Source organism: Rhipicephalus microplus, chromosome 3, assembly GCF_043290135.1.
Source record: "Rhipicephalus microplus isolate Deutch F79 chromosome 3, USDA_Rmic, whole genome shotgun sequence".
Classification (NCBI taxonomy): Eukaryota; Metazoa; Arthropoda; class Arachnida; order Ixodida; family Ixodidae; genus Rhipicephalus; species Rhipicephalus microplus.
Genome location: NC_134702.1, coordinates 12,631,243 through 12,648,098, shown reverse-complemented (window position 1 = coordinate 12,648,098; position 16,856 = coordinate 12,631,243). Strand labels below are relative to the sequence as shown.

At 45.9% G+C, this 16,856-nt stretch overlaps 1 protein-coding gene across 1 annotated transcript in view; it reads left to right on the top strand.

The window, feature by feature from the left end:
• The window catches only part of LOC119182172 (zinc finger protein basonuclin-2-like), a 302,065-nt gene that overhangs the window by 26,424 nt on the left and 258,785 nt on the right, over positions 1-16,856 (top strand). The gene's annotated exons all lie outside the window — the stretch shown is intronic.

Sequence of the window (16,856 nt, the reverse complement as noted above, 5' to 3'; positions counted from 1 at the left end):
ATTCGAACCCGCGACCTGCGGGTCATCAGCCTAGTACCTTAGCCACTAGACCATCGTGGCGGGGCAAGCTACCGGTGCTCCACCGACTGTGCTATTGAAGAATCCAGTGGGCTCCGTACGAAGGCATTTTATATCTTTCACACATTCTCTCTAGATCCATGCTTTCTGTTGGCGAAGTGGGGTGGTGCCACGGCCTGTGAGTGTAATGCGGCATGACGCACTTAAAGCATGGCGCTCGAGATGGCGTGTCGGCACGCACTGGTCTTAGAGGCCATGGTTAGAGCTTCTCGACAGCAGTGAAAAACCCTGACTGAGCGAGCATCATAGAGACGACGACGCAGTTATGTTCGTTGCATTTCCTTTCATGTTAGCGTGTGACAGCTCGCTGTTGAAGCGTGCAGCTTCCGCATGCAGGAACGATGTATCAGTGCGATAGTTCCGGCTTATTTAATAAGACTGCTACAATAAACACTGCAGCACAGCGACGATGTCGACGAGCGAATGATAGGTGGTGTTGGCCAATGTCGTGCCTCGTTGGTGCGAAACTGAGGCCAACAGGACGTGGAGCACCGTGGTGCGTTCGTGGCTGAAGCTACGAACCTCTGAGTCCGGTGTTGAAGCGCAATATGCATGCGTGAGCGCTGGCGTAGGTTTTAGGAGCGTGCACCAGGCAGTTTCTCTCCGTGGCTGACGCTCTTTGAAGACGCGCATATCGAGTAGCAGCGTCTTGTGTATTCTTCCTAATCTCATCTTAGCGCGCTATCAACGATACACTGTATTCAGGTATGTCCTAAGGACTTCAGTTACCACAGCGGTTAAATTATTGTCACGGGTGGTAGTAGTCGCGATAGAGACGCCCACTAGGCGCCAAAGTGGCTGTGTCTCTGTCAAACGGTACTATAGCTGCGATATTTCACTGGACAATAAGCACTACTTCTACGAAGACGAGTTGCACTTTCGCGTTATACCAATTCTCATGATGAAGAGACCACCCTTTTTTTTTCACAAAAGAACTCTCTATCTCTTTCTTTCTTTCTTTCCTTCTTTCTTTTATCTATACTATTGCACTTGTCCTCTCCTCGCCTAAGAGTCATCGCATCCCTAACACTTCGAATCGGCCCCATTGTTCTGAGAGCGAAGCAGAAGACGAAGAAAGCGCGCACTGGTTAAGGACGATGACCATTGCAAGTTCTAAACATCAATTTTAAACATGTTAGAAAGTACTAGGAATTTCAATTGAATATTTATATTATTCTGTCTGGTCGAAATGGCAAAACGGAATTATTGAACTCTTTCTGTATTTACGTGCGCTTTATCCTCCTTAAAGTATCACTTGAAAGGCCTTAAATTTCATATCCTCCATTTTTGGCCAATCCCCCTGAGTGGGCTAGAGCCATAAAGGAGACATCATCATCATCATCATCATCATCATCATCATCATCATCATCGTCGTCGTCGTCGTCGTCGTCGTCGTCGTCGTCGTCATCACCATCATCATCATCATCATCATCAATGTTCACTCGTCACGGACCAAAGCTTGGCTCAAAAAGCTCCGCTGTGTGAGACCAGTCACGTATGTGTAGTTCATGAGCATGCTTGAGCAAATATATGAAGAAAATCGAAACAATCATGAAGATCATGCAGAGAGCCTGGTCCGCCACGTTGTGTATAGCTTAAATTCCGCGATGACTGTGTATACATAGCAAAAGTTGCTCGGGCTGTGTGTTTCCGACCGCTGCTATATGCAGTGTCCTCCGGCCGATGTCGTTTCCGGAGCTGAGCTGATGATCGCATAGCGGGTCTCACGCGTAGAACAGTGGCGTCCGTCGCGTGTGTTCACTCAGCGCGGCGCGACGACGAGGCCGGGGCGTAATCGGGAGCGTGTCCGGCCACCCTTCCGGCGTTTTCTTGCCGCCGGCCCAGCGCCGTCGTCCGTGACGGTCCGGCCCACGTAGGCGTCGGCCAAATTGGCGCCTCTAATGGGCACCCCTCGCAATTAAGCACACCGTCTTTTTCGGCACATAAGGGGAAACTGCCAAGTGGCATTTTTTTTTTTAGGAAACGTGGTCGGAGTTTCCGCGTATGAGGCGACCGCCCGAAAGGGTGGATGACCTCCAGGAGGCGGCCCTGAGTTGGACGAAATGACGTTTCGGGGACTCGGGACGGTCGCCGGCTTGCTTCTGGGACTAGGGCTCCGGAAACCCGCCCGACTGAACGTTGTGACCGTACAGACGGAGTCGCAATGAAACAACTTGAAAGATTGATTGATATGTGGGGTTTAACGTCCCAAAACCACCATATGATTATGAGAGACGCCGTAGTGGAGGGCTCCGGAAATTTCGACCACCTGGGGTGCACCCAAATCTGAGCACTAGGGCCTACAGCGTTTCCGCCTCCTTCGGAAATGCAGCCACCGCAGCCGGGATTCGATCCTGCGACGTGCGGGTCAGCAGCCGACTACCTTAGCCACTAGACCACTGCGGCGGGGCAACGAGCAAGCTTTCAAATAACGTAAGGTAATTGGCGGGGCTTAAGGTCCCAAAACCGCATTATGATTATGAGAGGTGCCGGAGTGGAGGGCTTCGGAAATTTCGACCGACTGGGTTTTTTTTAACGTGTTTCTAAACAACACGAGTGCCCGAGCCACTTTCACCTCCATCGAAAATGCGGCCGCGATTCGTTCCCGCTATACCTGTGGGTCAGCAGTCGAAAGCGGTTTGGTTGGTTGGTTGCGAAACTTTATTGTCATGGCGGGTTATAACATAATTAACCGATATAACTAATAGGTAATTGTAATGATAAAAAATGATGATGTAATTGCTAAAAATGCTTCGGAAACGCGCGGCTGGCACTCAAGTCGTGCACAAGGGGGCGCTATAACACCTCGCCAAGCGCACGATGGCGTCTCTCACCGGCGCCTGTCTACATCACTTCGTGTGATCTGGAAGCAACCTGGCGCAACTCGATCACTGCAGACGACACGTACCTCAACTTCCGTAACAAGCAGGGAATAAAGCACCGAAAAAAGTGGAAACAGTAAACATTTTTGCTGGGTGAGTTAATGGTGTATGACGTGAAACATATTTATTTAGTGTGAAAGTAGAAAACTAAACAACTCGGGAACGAGAACAAAACTGCCCTGTGCACTGCGTTTTCTTCTTCTCCTTTTCGAGTTTTTTTTATTTTCTACTTTCGCGCTAAAAAATAAGTTGCACGTCACAAAGTGGCATACATGTGGCACACAGAGTTTGAGAATCTCCCTATCTAGATTTTTCTCGTGCCGGGAAAACCTGCATGCTTGTCTCAAACACTGACGTCATCGATGGTTTGGTAGAGGGAGCGGGTGAGCACTATACGAACGAGAATCGCTGGGTGCCCGCGCCACGCATTTCCCCAGTTTCTCAGTAGTGTAACTGCATTTGTGTGCTCATGTGTGTATATTGGAAGGCATTTTATCTTTGAAGGCTCAGCAAATATTAAACAAATACAGATACCGAAGCTTGCACCAATTTTCACGAGTCTGGGTAACAGCGCCGTTCACAACTAGAAGTCGACGCAGAAGTAGGTGACTAAGACGAAGAAGATAACGAAAACAGCACGTACCAGTTCATAAAAATGACAGCTTTTGTATCCCACGCTGCAAACTGTACTAGCTATGCCGTACTATACAAACTTCCTTTTTTAGCTTCTTTTTTTCGCATGTTGCTTTTACATTGCTTTCTCTCCCTATACCTACTTCTTTCTCTATCTTTCTTCCCTTTCTATTGTTTGTCTCAATTACTTTTTTTTTCTTTTTTTCTATGTCACTGTTTCTCTCTCTCTCTCTCTCTCTCTCTTTGTACTCTTTCTCTCACCCATCAAGCTATTGCATTTCTTGCCGAATCAATCGGCGCACGTCATTGTGAAGCAGAAGAGAAACGCATTGAAGAAGGAGATATGACGATTGCGCGAGCCGGTTTATGATGATAATACACCTGGCAAACCTCGATGTTAAAAGCTGTGATGCAATCAATAGTTATAGATTTATCAAAAAACAACTAGATTACTCGGCACTGCTTTGACATCACGTGTCACCAAAGCGATCAGTATAGCTTGAACAAAATATCACTGGAAATCTTCTGACAAGATAAGCAACGCAGCAGCTCAAAGAAACAGGCACGTCACAATCACCAGATGTGGTGGAGTGGCCGGCATGCAGGTCGTCGTGGGAAAACGTTCAGAGTCTGGCCCTCTCGCCACCGAATGTCCTTATCGCACGAATATTTCCGGTTTGGATACATAAACACCCTGTCACTGAACCATAACCTCGCACTGCTGCTATCTATAACTCGTGCATGTCAATGCAAGTTGGCCCTCGACAGTAGGTTGACTACCCCGCCATATGTTTGTTTCACCTTCTTATTGCACATAGGTTATTCCTTCTGACCGTCTGATATTGTTTCACTGAGGTTATAGAATAGCGCTGTATCTTTGGCGCGGGACACTATCCGTCAGTGCCAGGAATAGCAACGACCTCTCCATCCTCCCACGGCAGGGCGACTGGCGATGGGAAATTGCGGTCCCAAACTTTTCCTCCCGAGACGACAGTTCGCCTCGTGCGCCTTGATTTAGCCCCTCGGCAGACGTTTCTCACGGCTCCTTCGCATGCAGCAGAGGAAATGCCTGACAGGACGCCACTGGAAGCGTCCACAGGTCTCACTCGCTGGCAGTTTCCCTTGTCCGGCAGAATACGTGAGACAACAGAACGGGTGGAAGCACGGGAGGCGGAGGGGAGGGGGGAGGTGCTGCATCTCTTTTTTTTTTGGCTCCAATTAAATCATCCGGATGCGGAAGTTGCGTCATACCACGATCGCTCCGCGAACGACAGGTGGCAGAATGGAGGCGACGTTTCGGTTATATGGCACACCGAGCACCACCGGCCTTGAGCAAAGACGCTGTAGCCTGAGCACAACGCTCCGTATGCCCCCCCCCCCCCCTATTTCGCTCATATATCGCGGCAATCCGCCCCATCCGGCGTCCAGCCTAGCTTGTGGGATCACGCACGTTTGCTTCGCCGCTAAGCCCCGCTGTTTAAAAAGAACACACGGCCTTCAGGAGCGCTCTAAGCTAGTCTATGCTGCGATAATGCGACAAATCGATCCTGGTAGAGAGAAAATAAACGCTTACGTCAACAGTCAATTTCAGTGGCTACGCGAACAAGTTGTATGTTATCATTCTTTAAGATGTGACAAGATAAATATAGGAATATAATCAAGGCAATGACAACGTTGTCAACCACGTTAAATCTCAGCCAGGCTACGCTGTGAAGAAACGACAAGACTCGGCGGGGGCTCGCACACAAACTGCTCATATTGGCTCGCTATTGTGATCTCTGTCACAACTTTTTTGTTGTTGTTGAACAGGACGACTTTTGGGTTCTTAAGCTATATTTTATCACTCCGAACTGTGCGACTAAGCCCAAAACACTTGAAACTATTGCTGTCGCCTTAAGAACCCCACAAAAGTAATAAAAGTATTCTAATGTTTAAACTTGGACCTCACTGCGTAATGATGTTATTCTGCAAAAAAAAGTAATAATAAAGCTGCACATGTTGTATGCACTTTCTTGACATATGTTGGGGAATGAGCGCAATGCAGAGACACCAACGGAGGCACGAAAAAAAAAAACACAGCATATCCACGGAGTGACTCATGATGAGTGGGGCGAAGCTTCGGGGGGTTTTATCGGTAAACCATGAATCGTCTGTCTGTCTGTCTTTCTATCCGTCCATCCGTCCGTCCGCACATCCTGAGTGAGTCATCGAACAATAGTGGTCACGTAAAAGCTATAGGAGGTACAGACCCACGGCTTTAGGAGCCGTGGGTCTGTAGACACACACGCACACACACACACACACACGCACACACGCGCGCACACACACACGCGCGCGCTGCCGTAACAGGTGGGCGCGAACTGTCAACTCTAGATATTTCGTGAGACGCCACTTGGCGCCGCCCCACGAAAGAAGGAAAGAGAACGATGGGAGGGTTGAATTTGTGAACATAAAAACGTGATAAATCGAATTAGAGCAGTAAAAGTGCTATCATATATGGTGCGCGTTGATAGGGCTGTGTTCTTGCAAGGTCCGGAACGCGTCGCTTGGAAATTCGTTTTCTACTTGATTGATTGATTTATTTGTGGGGTTTAACGTCCCAAAACCACCATTTGATTATGAGAGACGCCGTAGTGGAGGGCTCCGGAAATTTTGACCACCTGGGGTTCTTTAACGTGCGCCCAAATCTGAGCACACGGGCCTACAACATTTCCGCCTCCATCGGAAATGCAGCCGCCACAGCCGGGATTCGAACCCGCGACCTGCGGGTCAGCAGCCGAGTACCTTAGCCAGTAGACCACCGCGGCGGGGCTCGATTTCTACTTAGCTATGCACAAAAGTGAGAGCGTTCACGCATGCGCTGAACTCTCTTTATCACATGGTTTATACCGATTAAAGGTGACTCCTTGTTATGGGTTGTGCTGTTCTAGATTAGATCAGGCTGGGTTGTGTTAGGCTATAGCTTTACCACCTAAACATGACTCAACCTAATCAAACCAATATAACCCAAGCTAACGAAACTCAACCAAACGCAACCTAAGCTAACCTTACATGATTGCCTATACTGCGTCTGGTTGTGTTTAATTGGGCTGTGTAGAGTTGGCAGCACGTCGCCATTCTAAATTCACACACATCAAGTGTTTTTTATCGTACATGTACTGGATGTGTCATGTTCTTGGCACAAATATATATATATATATATATATATATATATATATATATATATATATATATATATATATATATATATATATATATATATATATATATATATATATATATATATATATATATATATATATGAGCACTCTGAACTAATGCGGGTAAAAAAGATTAAACAGGGCAATCATCTTAGCATAGATTAAATATTCCAACGCTGAAGAAACATTCCAACTTTCCTACAGAATAAATTTTTATTAGAGTCACTATTTTAAATGTCAATTACGCAATATTTGTTAATTACTCATATCATCAGATGAGCAGTTGTCTTAGCATGAATAAAGTAGTCCAAGGTACCAGAAGAAGCAGTAAAAAGTTTTGATTGAATAATTTTGCTATGGTAAATAATTAAAAATAACGAAGCAATCTTAGTTAACCACGCTGCAGGCACGTCGCCATTTTGTTTTTGTTTTTTCATGAGGGGCACCACCTTGATTTGAAGATGGGCACCCACCCGTGTAATATGGCGATTTTTCGTTCTATATGCCACCTCATGGTAATGCCCCTGCCACTCTGTTTGGCGGATGGGAAAAAAAGTTCTGACATGCTGACTATGGCTCAGAACTAATACTGAGCTAATTCGACACTTGTTGCTGGTTTTTTAATGACTGACACAACTTAGCCGAAACCCCCTTTACAATGTCGAAATCGTATGCACACTAAGATACAGTTGTACGACCCCAAGGAAATGCAGTCGCTAGAACAATGCCTCTGCGAAAATCACCACACTGCTTTGAAGCAGCACATAAATAATGACAGGGTGCAGGAAATACTCATGTCGTTAGAAAACCTTAAACTGCCGAGAGCAAATGCCCCAACTATGCTGATATGATGACACCTTTTTTGTTTTGTTTTTTTCTGAGAACGCATCTCTTGTTTACGTTGGTGCATTGCGATGAAGCACGACAGGTGGCTGGTATGAGGCAAAATTTAAAATTCTCAAGTGTTCGGAAAACATAGGGAGAAAATGTTAGCGAGTCACACGACATTTAATCCCCTTGATACCCTTACTTTTTACTCATTACTTTCTTTTTCTGAGTTTAGAAGATGACATCTGTCGTTGGCCTCGCCTACTGCTCTTGAATTGTAAAATTCATAACCGCAGCCGTGGCCTAATGGATAGGGGTGTTCAGCTCGGCTGCGGTAGGTGGTGGGTTCGAACCCCACCGCCGGACACCCACCGGTCAAGCGGGTACAAGCGATGCCCAGCCGTACTACGACCGCACTGCTAGTTGTACGGTCACAAAAGGGTACTGATGCTTGGGGAACTTCTCTGCGGTTGTGGCTCTGTGGCGGTGTTGTATGCGTATCGGCGATATGTTGCCATAAGATTGATAAAAAATACAAGATTTCCGAGCAAGTGCAAATGAGGTCTCCTGTGCTACGTTTTGAGAGCACTTTTCTTTCTATCCCTCGCTCGAATTTCCTGTTTCCGAAATAAAGCGGAAATTCGAAGGTGAGAGAGAACGCTAATGGTCGAGAGAGAGGCCACCGGCGATGACGTCATCCAACCCTGAAAAAATGGTCCGTGATGCAGGTTTACGTGTTCCGTTTTTGATCCAGTACCAGCGATGCGTGCGTTGTCGTACTGTGCAATCCCACCGCAGGGGCGCGCCCGCAACAAGCAGCGGCAAGCCGGCACAGCCTAACACGCGCCCGATGCGAAGCAAAGCAAAGTGACACGCGCTGGCCGAAAGTGTGGCCTCGTGAAACCCGAGCCACACTCCGAGGTGGTGGTTCGTAAAAGAGAGCGGCGCGGGGTATTAGTAGTCGATTCATCGCCTCTTTTGCCAACTGCGTCCAATCAACGGGAAATCGAGTCCGCCCATAATTAGCATGGACTGTCGGTCCGCTTACGTAGCGGCTGCGGCCACACACCGTCCCTCGGCGACCGTCGCCCCGGGCGCAGAGCGGCCGACTTCAAAGCGAAGCGGCGCGAAGGACCGAGGGGCGTGTCTCTTACCGCTGGCCCCGACACGAGAAACCTGAGGAGCTCACACTCAGTCGAGCGGAAGATGCTGACTCAAAAAAACAAAAAAAAATTGAGCCGGCTCGCGTGTGCCCGTGTGGTTTCATTGTCGCAGCTTATATACCACTGTGGTCGTTGTTGCGGCGGTGGCGCCGCCCTGTCGAGCGCAGCGCGGTGCAAATTGTTTCCCGCGCAGGCGGCCTTAGCACCGAGAGCCCCGCATTCTGTCTTCCGGTTTCGGATCGATGTTTTCAGTAGGAAGCTGCGAAGAATGACGTCATTCCAACATGGAAGTGTCATTGTCACTTTTTTTTTGGAACTGGTATAAAAAACTTGATTTTGAGGTATACCATCGTGCAGTATTCTTAATGCGTTTTGATTGCGCTACTGTGAACTTAGCGGATGTGCAGACTTTCAAAGCGAACGCCTGCGTGTAGGGCTTGTCCGGATTCCGCTGTCTCTCAAAGGAGCAATGGCGTATAATAGGATAGGACTACTGACGGTTGAAAGTTCTTACAGCTTTTGATAGGCTGTAGTATCGTGCACAAAATATGTTTTACAACATCCACTTGCCATGATTGGGCGATAATATCAAATGTGCGCTCTCTAGCAGTGGATTGGACTGTACATGTAGGATGATTGTGCAGTCTTCTGTCTTTTCTGCATGCTCTTGCGAACTTGTTACGTTACTGTGTCCGGGATAGCGCTTCTTATGGGATTAAGGAAGAAGCGTTGGCAAACAAACTGTGTTTTTAGACAGCCACCTCTAATTTAACTTATTTTCCGGGTTGTGTACATATCATGAATAATGGTACAAGGTGACGTTTAAAGGGCAAGCGTGGAAGAGAAACTTGCGAAACTTTTCGTCCAAAGTAGCGAATAAGACAACAGCTCAAGCGATACCGTATGTTGTTATGCTCTGTCGACTTCAATGTGCGGCTTGCTTCTAGAGCAGCAATAGAGCACAATCTTCTAGAGCAGCAATAAAACGTTGTTAGACAAGAGATGAAGTGATAAAAGAAGCATAAAAATCAGCTGCAATGTCCTATACATTACTGTAACTGCGTGGGAGTATATATGCATTTGGGTTAGTTTGAGACTTGGGGGAAAAGAGCGTGAACGAACAGTGCGTCATGAAAGGTGCAGACGGTGTAACTGGTCGCTGCTGACCCGAAGATCACCGGTTTGATCCGGGCTGTGGCGGTCGCATTTTGATGGAGGTGAAATGGTAGAAAACCGTGTAGTATGCGGTATCAGGGCACGTTAAGTAACTTCACTTTGTCGAAATTTCCGGAGCTCTCTTATATAGCGTCTCTCATAATGATAGCGGTTTTGGGAATGAAAATACTAGATACTATTACTCTAACTGGTCGAACTTTGCACGAATCAAAGTGAGCGCAAGATTTAAAATCGAGTGAGGGGGAACATATTTGGTAAACAATGGAGTGAATCAAGATCGCGATTGGATTGCATAATTATGACTGTACAAGTCACGATTGGTTGGAAAACAGCACTTTTGTCTAGTTAACCTTCGTGTATAGCTGTCTTAATATATTTTGGTCCGGAGTTAATCACAAAGCGTTATGATATGGTCTAATGATTCAGTAATACTATCCATTAGTTGTTATCGTTATTGCACTCTATATCAGCTTACATACTGTGCCTCGCAATATTGCATTGTATAATACGAAGATCACTTGCACGCGTACCTATACGCCACCGCAAGCTTCTTATAGTAAAAGTGAGTTCTTTTCAATTAGAGTGAATCTGCATACTTCAGTAGCTGGAGAGAGTCCAGTTTCGGCAAAGTTTCAAAACCGCGCTTAACGACGCGGTAGGCGTCTCCGCAAGTCGCTGTTCGTGCAGGATGCGCGGTGTCTTTGAATTAGGGCCGCAGGTGCGCTGTCGACTAATCCGACGCCAGGGGGTCGTGCGGGACTCCAAACTTCGCTTTGAAACCCGGAAAGAGCGAGAACTTTAATGACAGAAAGGATGGGGTTCAACGTCGAGTTCATGCACCACTTGCTATACGGTTTGCACTGAAGGATGTGGGTGAGTGACAGAGGTGGAAATGTTACATGTACACGCGTAGGAAGGAAACGGTGAAGCACGGTGGCTCGTAGCGAAGTGCATGGAGGCTGTATGCCCGTAGAGAACGTCACTTTCGTTGGATAAGCTTGTTCAAAGCGACGTAGCGTTTCAAAATTTCTTCCACGTCTGTATAGCCAACTGAGCTCGTTTATTCCTCTAAACCATCGCTCTTGCCCCTAATTTACCGTCTCAGTGTTAGGTAGCAAACCGGACGCTATATCTGATGGTTAACATCCCGAGATTCCTCTTCATTTCTCGCTTGAGCCAAGACTTTCAAATAGTTTGAAGACACTTTAAGTGTCTAGAACACGGCATCCTGTTAGTTATGCAGTGGACCATAAATAGTACAGCGTCGCTCTTTAGATTTTCTTCATTTTTATTCATGATCTTTTCCACCGATTATTTCGTATACGAAAGACTTAGAATTCTTGAAGCGATCGTATACTGAGGATAATAGAACAGTTAGTGGCTAAGGAAATTCACACAAGTTGACGAATACTATATAATGTGATATTCCTATTGTACTGTTGCACAAAAACGAAAGCATTTTAAAAGTTCAGGAATTTCGGGCCTCCTTTTAGCCAGATTATTTTACCATTATAGTGCTATTAAGATACGTCTAAAAATTGTAGTGGCAAGTCCATTGTGCTTTTCGTGTCGATGTACTGCGTCCTGGTTATGATGAAAACAGCCAAGACTCCCTAACATATAAGCCCTGCTGTGTCAGCTATTGAGATGACGAAACAAATTTTACGCAATAAAGATCACAGGCACGTGATACAATCATGCACTATCTCCCAACTAAACATTTTCGGACGTGCCTACAAGAGAAACTTCCGCTCGCAACACTGATTCATAACACCACTGGTATGTTTGTTTTCGGCATTTTCAGTACTCTGCTTGTACCAACCCTGGATTGGTTGAATAATCGTCTTTAGTGAAAAAAAGACGTGTGTAGGGACACTTCCGAACCATATTCCGTCCAGGATGCATTCTTCAGCGTTTGTGTAGAGATTCAAAATGTTCCGGAAGACTTTGAGTCTCCGAGTACTGCCATTGTTCTTTCTTTTGATTTTATATTTTCTATTTGCGCAGCACCTTGAACTCTCTTTATGCTGCTGTCCTTGCACGAAGTAGTCTCTCTCTCTCTCGCTCCATATATATATATATATATATATATATATATATATATATATATATATATATATATATATATATATATATATATATATATATATATATATATATATATATATATATATATATATATATATATATATATATATATATATATATATATATATATATATATTACTGTCTTTACTGTCTGTCTGTTACTTGCATTACTGTCTGTTATATCTCATTATTATTGTGTTAAAACACGGAAAAACGAGCCCTTAGGTATACACTTCTTTCCTTTATATATATATATATATATATATATATATATATATATATATATATATATATATATATATATATATATATATATGCGCCAAACCGTTCCCTTATTACTTGTCTCTCTCTCAGTCACTTCTGCTTTTAGTTATGTTGGTCCATTTGTATTTCAATTGATAATTCATCTAAAGGGTTAATGGGTTGAAGCCACCAATTTTGCAGATAGGTTCAACACTTCCCTCGAATACACCACTTTCTGTGTCTCCATTTATACGTATACCTTCGCACCAGATACAAGTTTCCGCGCACTATCTACGAAAGAAACTGAAATTTCCAACACACATATATATATACGCCCTCCATAGCAGCGATACCGTTATAACCCGTCTCTCACCTACAACCTATGCGAACCACTTCCCCCAATTTCTCCAGTATTGTTAAGGCGAAAGCCTTGTATGCCTCCTCAACGGTAAAATTGACCGTTGGCGCTGGCGTAAACACGATGCAAAAATTGCCATCGCGAGGTTACGTCGTCATACCACGTGATCATGGCGTCACATGATGACGCCAAAACATGGCATCGTCAAAGGTTGGCTGATCATGGAGGCAGTACAATAACGTCAGGTGCAGAAAGCTCTCGGAGTTTGGGGGGGGGGGGCATCTGCGATTGTTACATGGACTGAGGAAAAAAAAGAGTGAGATGGTTTTCGTTTTCGAGTCGTCTTATGCGAATGAATAAGAGCCCCATGAGTGGTGGCGTTTCTTTTTTTTTTTTATCATCAGATCGCGGTGTCATCAAGCGTCGTGCTATTTTATATTCGAGCACGAAACGAGGAGACCGAATCTGCTCGCCCGGAGATATATTCAAAGTAACACGACCATACGGGGTCGGCAAAGAGAAAGAAACGCAATGAGAGCACAAGCGGCCCATTCGTTTCGAGCACGCAGCGGCGGCGGTCGCGGCGATCTCAGCGCTCCACGCGTCGTTTGCTCGCGTGGTGCCGCCGCACCAAGTTCGTTCAACCTGCTGCCGCATGCTGTCGCTCGGAGCGAGTGGACAGGCACGGCTGAGTCGGCGCATCGCGATCAACGCCGCCGATGCAGCACGACGGTCACGCCGAGCGCCGTAATTGTTTCTCCGGGGCCTCACGCATGCGGCACCCGGAGACGACGACGACGACGCGCTCAGGCGGGGACCCAGCGGCTTCACCTGCGTGCACCACGCCATCTGTGGGGGGACCGGCGTCGTACTTGGGAAAATTACGGACGCAGTATGACGCGCAAGGGCGAGTCCATACACTGCAGCATATCGGTCACACTGCTGGAGGAAAGATGAGCGGAAAGTAAACCTGGGATTAGGAGTAAAATAATACACAGGCGCGAAACCACTCTGAAACATATGCCAGCTTTTCGTTTAATAGTACCCTCAAGCCCTTAGGACATTAAAAAGGGCAATTTATTGCGCAGGAGCGAATTTCGGTCAATCAGTACAAAGGGGAGTAGTGTACATGTGAAAATACCTGTAACGAAGCAAGAATTGCACAGCAGTAATAAGCAGGGGAACTTACCAAGGACTTGTTTCCTTTGTGAGACACTTACTTAATGAAAACCAGAATACTGTGAAGCCAAGGAAGGTATAGGGGGCGTTAATTTCAGTCTTTAACCGTAGTGTAATAGTCATAATATCAATGTAAAAATTTAAAGAGGACAACAAGGCAAATTACAGCCGGGAGGGGTCGAACCTACAATCTTCGGATAAAGCATCCTGTATAAAAATATCACGTGCTACGTGATGCCAGTTGTCAAAAAAAAATGCCCGCAGCTTCCCTCGGGGAAACACTGAGGAGGATGCGGAGCATATAATTGGTTAACGGGGTGTTAAAGTGCGACTTACTTGGGTCGATGGCTAAATTGGTTAACGTGGTTGTGAAATGGGGTGTTAAATTGCGACTTACTTGGGTCGATGGCTAAATTGGTTAACGTGGTTGTAGGAGGGGGTGTTAAATGAGTGAACACGTACACACGTATGCAAAAGGGCGGCGCTGGTAGAAGGGACGTCGATCATTGTGTTTGTGGATTCGTTGGAATTCATTTCACCGCGACCTAGGACGTCGACGCGCCGTACAAACCAACCGACGAGCGGCAACTGAGCGAGCGAGCGCCGACCTTGAGTATATATACAGCGCGACGGCGCATGCACTGTCAGCTGTCGAACGTTCGAGAAGGGGGAGAAGCGCAACGGCGCATGCGCGCGCGTCAGCTGCCGATGTTCTCGAAGCGCGACGGCGCATGCGCGCGCGTCAGCTGCCGATGTTCTCGAAGCGTGACGGCGCATGCGCGCTACATTATACAGCTAGCGAATGTTCGTGAAGAGGAGAAGCGCAAGCGGTGTGTACAAGGAGAATTAAAGAAAAGTTGCTGGAGTGGAAGCTCCTGCGATGCCTTGCCAGCAGAAGTGAAGCCACCTATTGCCACTGCCAAGATGGCGGAAACATGCTCTTTTCTGATAGTGCCCGCTTAAAGATCAAGTGGCTTTGATACGTTATGTAAATACTACGGTAGTTCTATATTAAAGGATGGTTGTTCCTGACGAAATAACACTCAGAAACAAATATGGATGACTGAATCTTCAAAGAACTTTGCCTCCAATTAGAGGCTCACTACGGAAAACTAGTGACTTTAAGACGCACTTGGAGCACTATGACGCCCCAAAAATGTTGGTTGCATTAAACTCGTTGGGCGTGCGAGGGAAACGCTTCGTTTTCGATCGCTGAACGGCGACACTTTATCATGCCCCTAGTAAGATGGCCGCCACAGCCGCCATCTTGCCAGATGAACGGCTTCACATCTGCGCAATCATTTCCACTCCAGCAATTTTTTTAATCCTCCTTGGGTGTGTAGAGGAGGAAGGGTGCACAGATGGTGGAGGAGTGAAGCGCGCGCGGTGTGTAGAGGAGGAAGGGATGCACAGATGGTGGAAGAAGGAGGAGGAAGCTTGCGGACGGTGCCACACTACAAGCCTCGAGTATTAGATGCTCCGCATCTAAAAAAGTTTTCCATATTCATCGTCGTGGCTAGGAGCAGCACTGGCTAACACTTAACACTCTCACATTTAGATGCACAGAAGGACACGATAAAGTGGACCGAAAGACGACCGAGAGCAATCTTAGAGCATCGGTAGAGCATCACACGTTTTATCCGAAGGTTGTGGGCCTGATCCTAACCAGTTGCAAGTCTTCTTTTTGTCCATTTGGTTTCTTTCCATGTTTATCACAGTGACTGCACTACCCTTAACGACTACTCTTAGCTTCCCTCGCACCGTCTTTGGTTTCAGTGTCTTTTGGGTTTTATACAAGAGTAAAAAGGCATAACAAATTTGTAACCTTATTATACAGTGATCGCTATAGTATGGTGTAATAACAATGCAGCAATATGCCAAATTTATTCATTATTTGTGTTTGTGCTCGTCTCATTTCACTACAAAACTCTGTAAAATTGCTGAGAGCTTCTTCAGTTTGTGCACACCATCGTGGTCTTCATTTACGTTTCATTGACGCACGTGTGAAGTCTTTCAACAGCAGTTTGCTAGGCTGTCGCAAACGCCTTAAATAATTAAAGATCTTCCATTGGTTTAGTAGGCATCAGCGTGCGACGCATGTCTACCCACACATGTATGTGGACGAAAACATATAAGCTATGTAAGTGTCAGTTACTCAGGACGTAACTGTGAAAAAGAAAAGCATGAAGATGTTGGCGAAGAAACGGCTGTCTAATAAAAACCAAGCTTGCACGGGCAATCACCATTGATTGTGTGGTCCTAATTACATGCTTTTCTCCCCCTTTCTTTTTTCTAAGATCATTTGTTTACAACTAAAAGTATTCAACCAGAATGCCTTCACTGTTAACATCCATGACTTCACACACACACACACACACACACACACACACACACACACACACACACACACACACACACACACACACACACACACACACACACACACACACACACACACACACACACACACACTCTCTCTCTCTCTCTCTCTCTCTCTTTCTCTAATTCACCAAGTTTAAATGACGACACCTTCCTTGTCAATCGCTTAACGTATACATGTTACACGCCACACACATTTGATACATGTAAGCCTGTCCTGCGAGCCTTCAATTGTATAATTTGTCTATGGAAATACAAAAAAATATAGTTTAATTTACACGACTTATATTGCAGTTCGTGTTCGCACAGCAATAGTTTCAAAGCTGTTTCACATGCCGCGATTGCAGTGAAAAAAAAAAATCGTTCCGTTCGCTCCAATCACTCTTTTCGCCACCGTCGCTAATGGTGGTTTTGTTTCACATGGACCACGAACGGTCAGCGATTTTCGCTCTGACTGGAGCGGCGAGTTCTTGCCACCGCTCATTGTGACAGACATTAATGTTATGTAATAATATGTGCATTATGATATCATGAAGTTACCATGAACAATAACGAAGGGCCCGCTTGTTACGTCATTTAAGAACACTGTCCAGTCTGAATTCATTATGAAATGCACAGCATCGGCCATTACCAAAACAAACACGTCGAC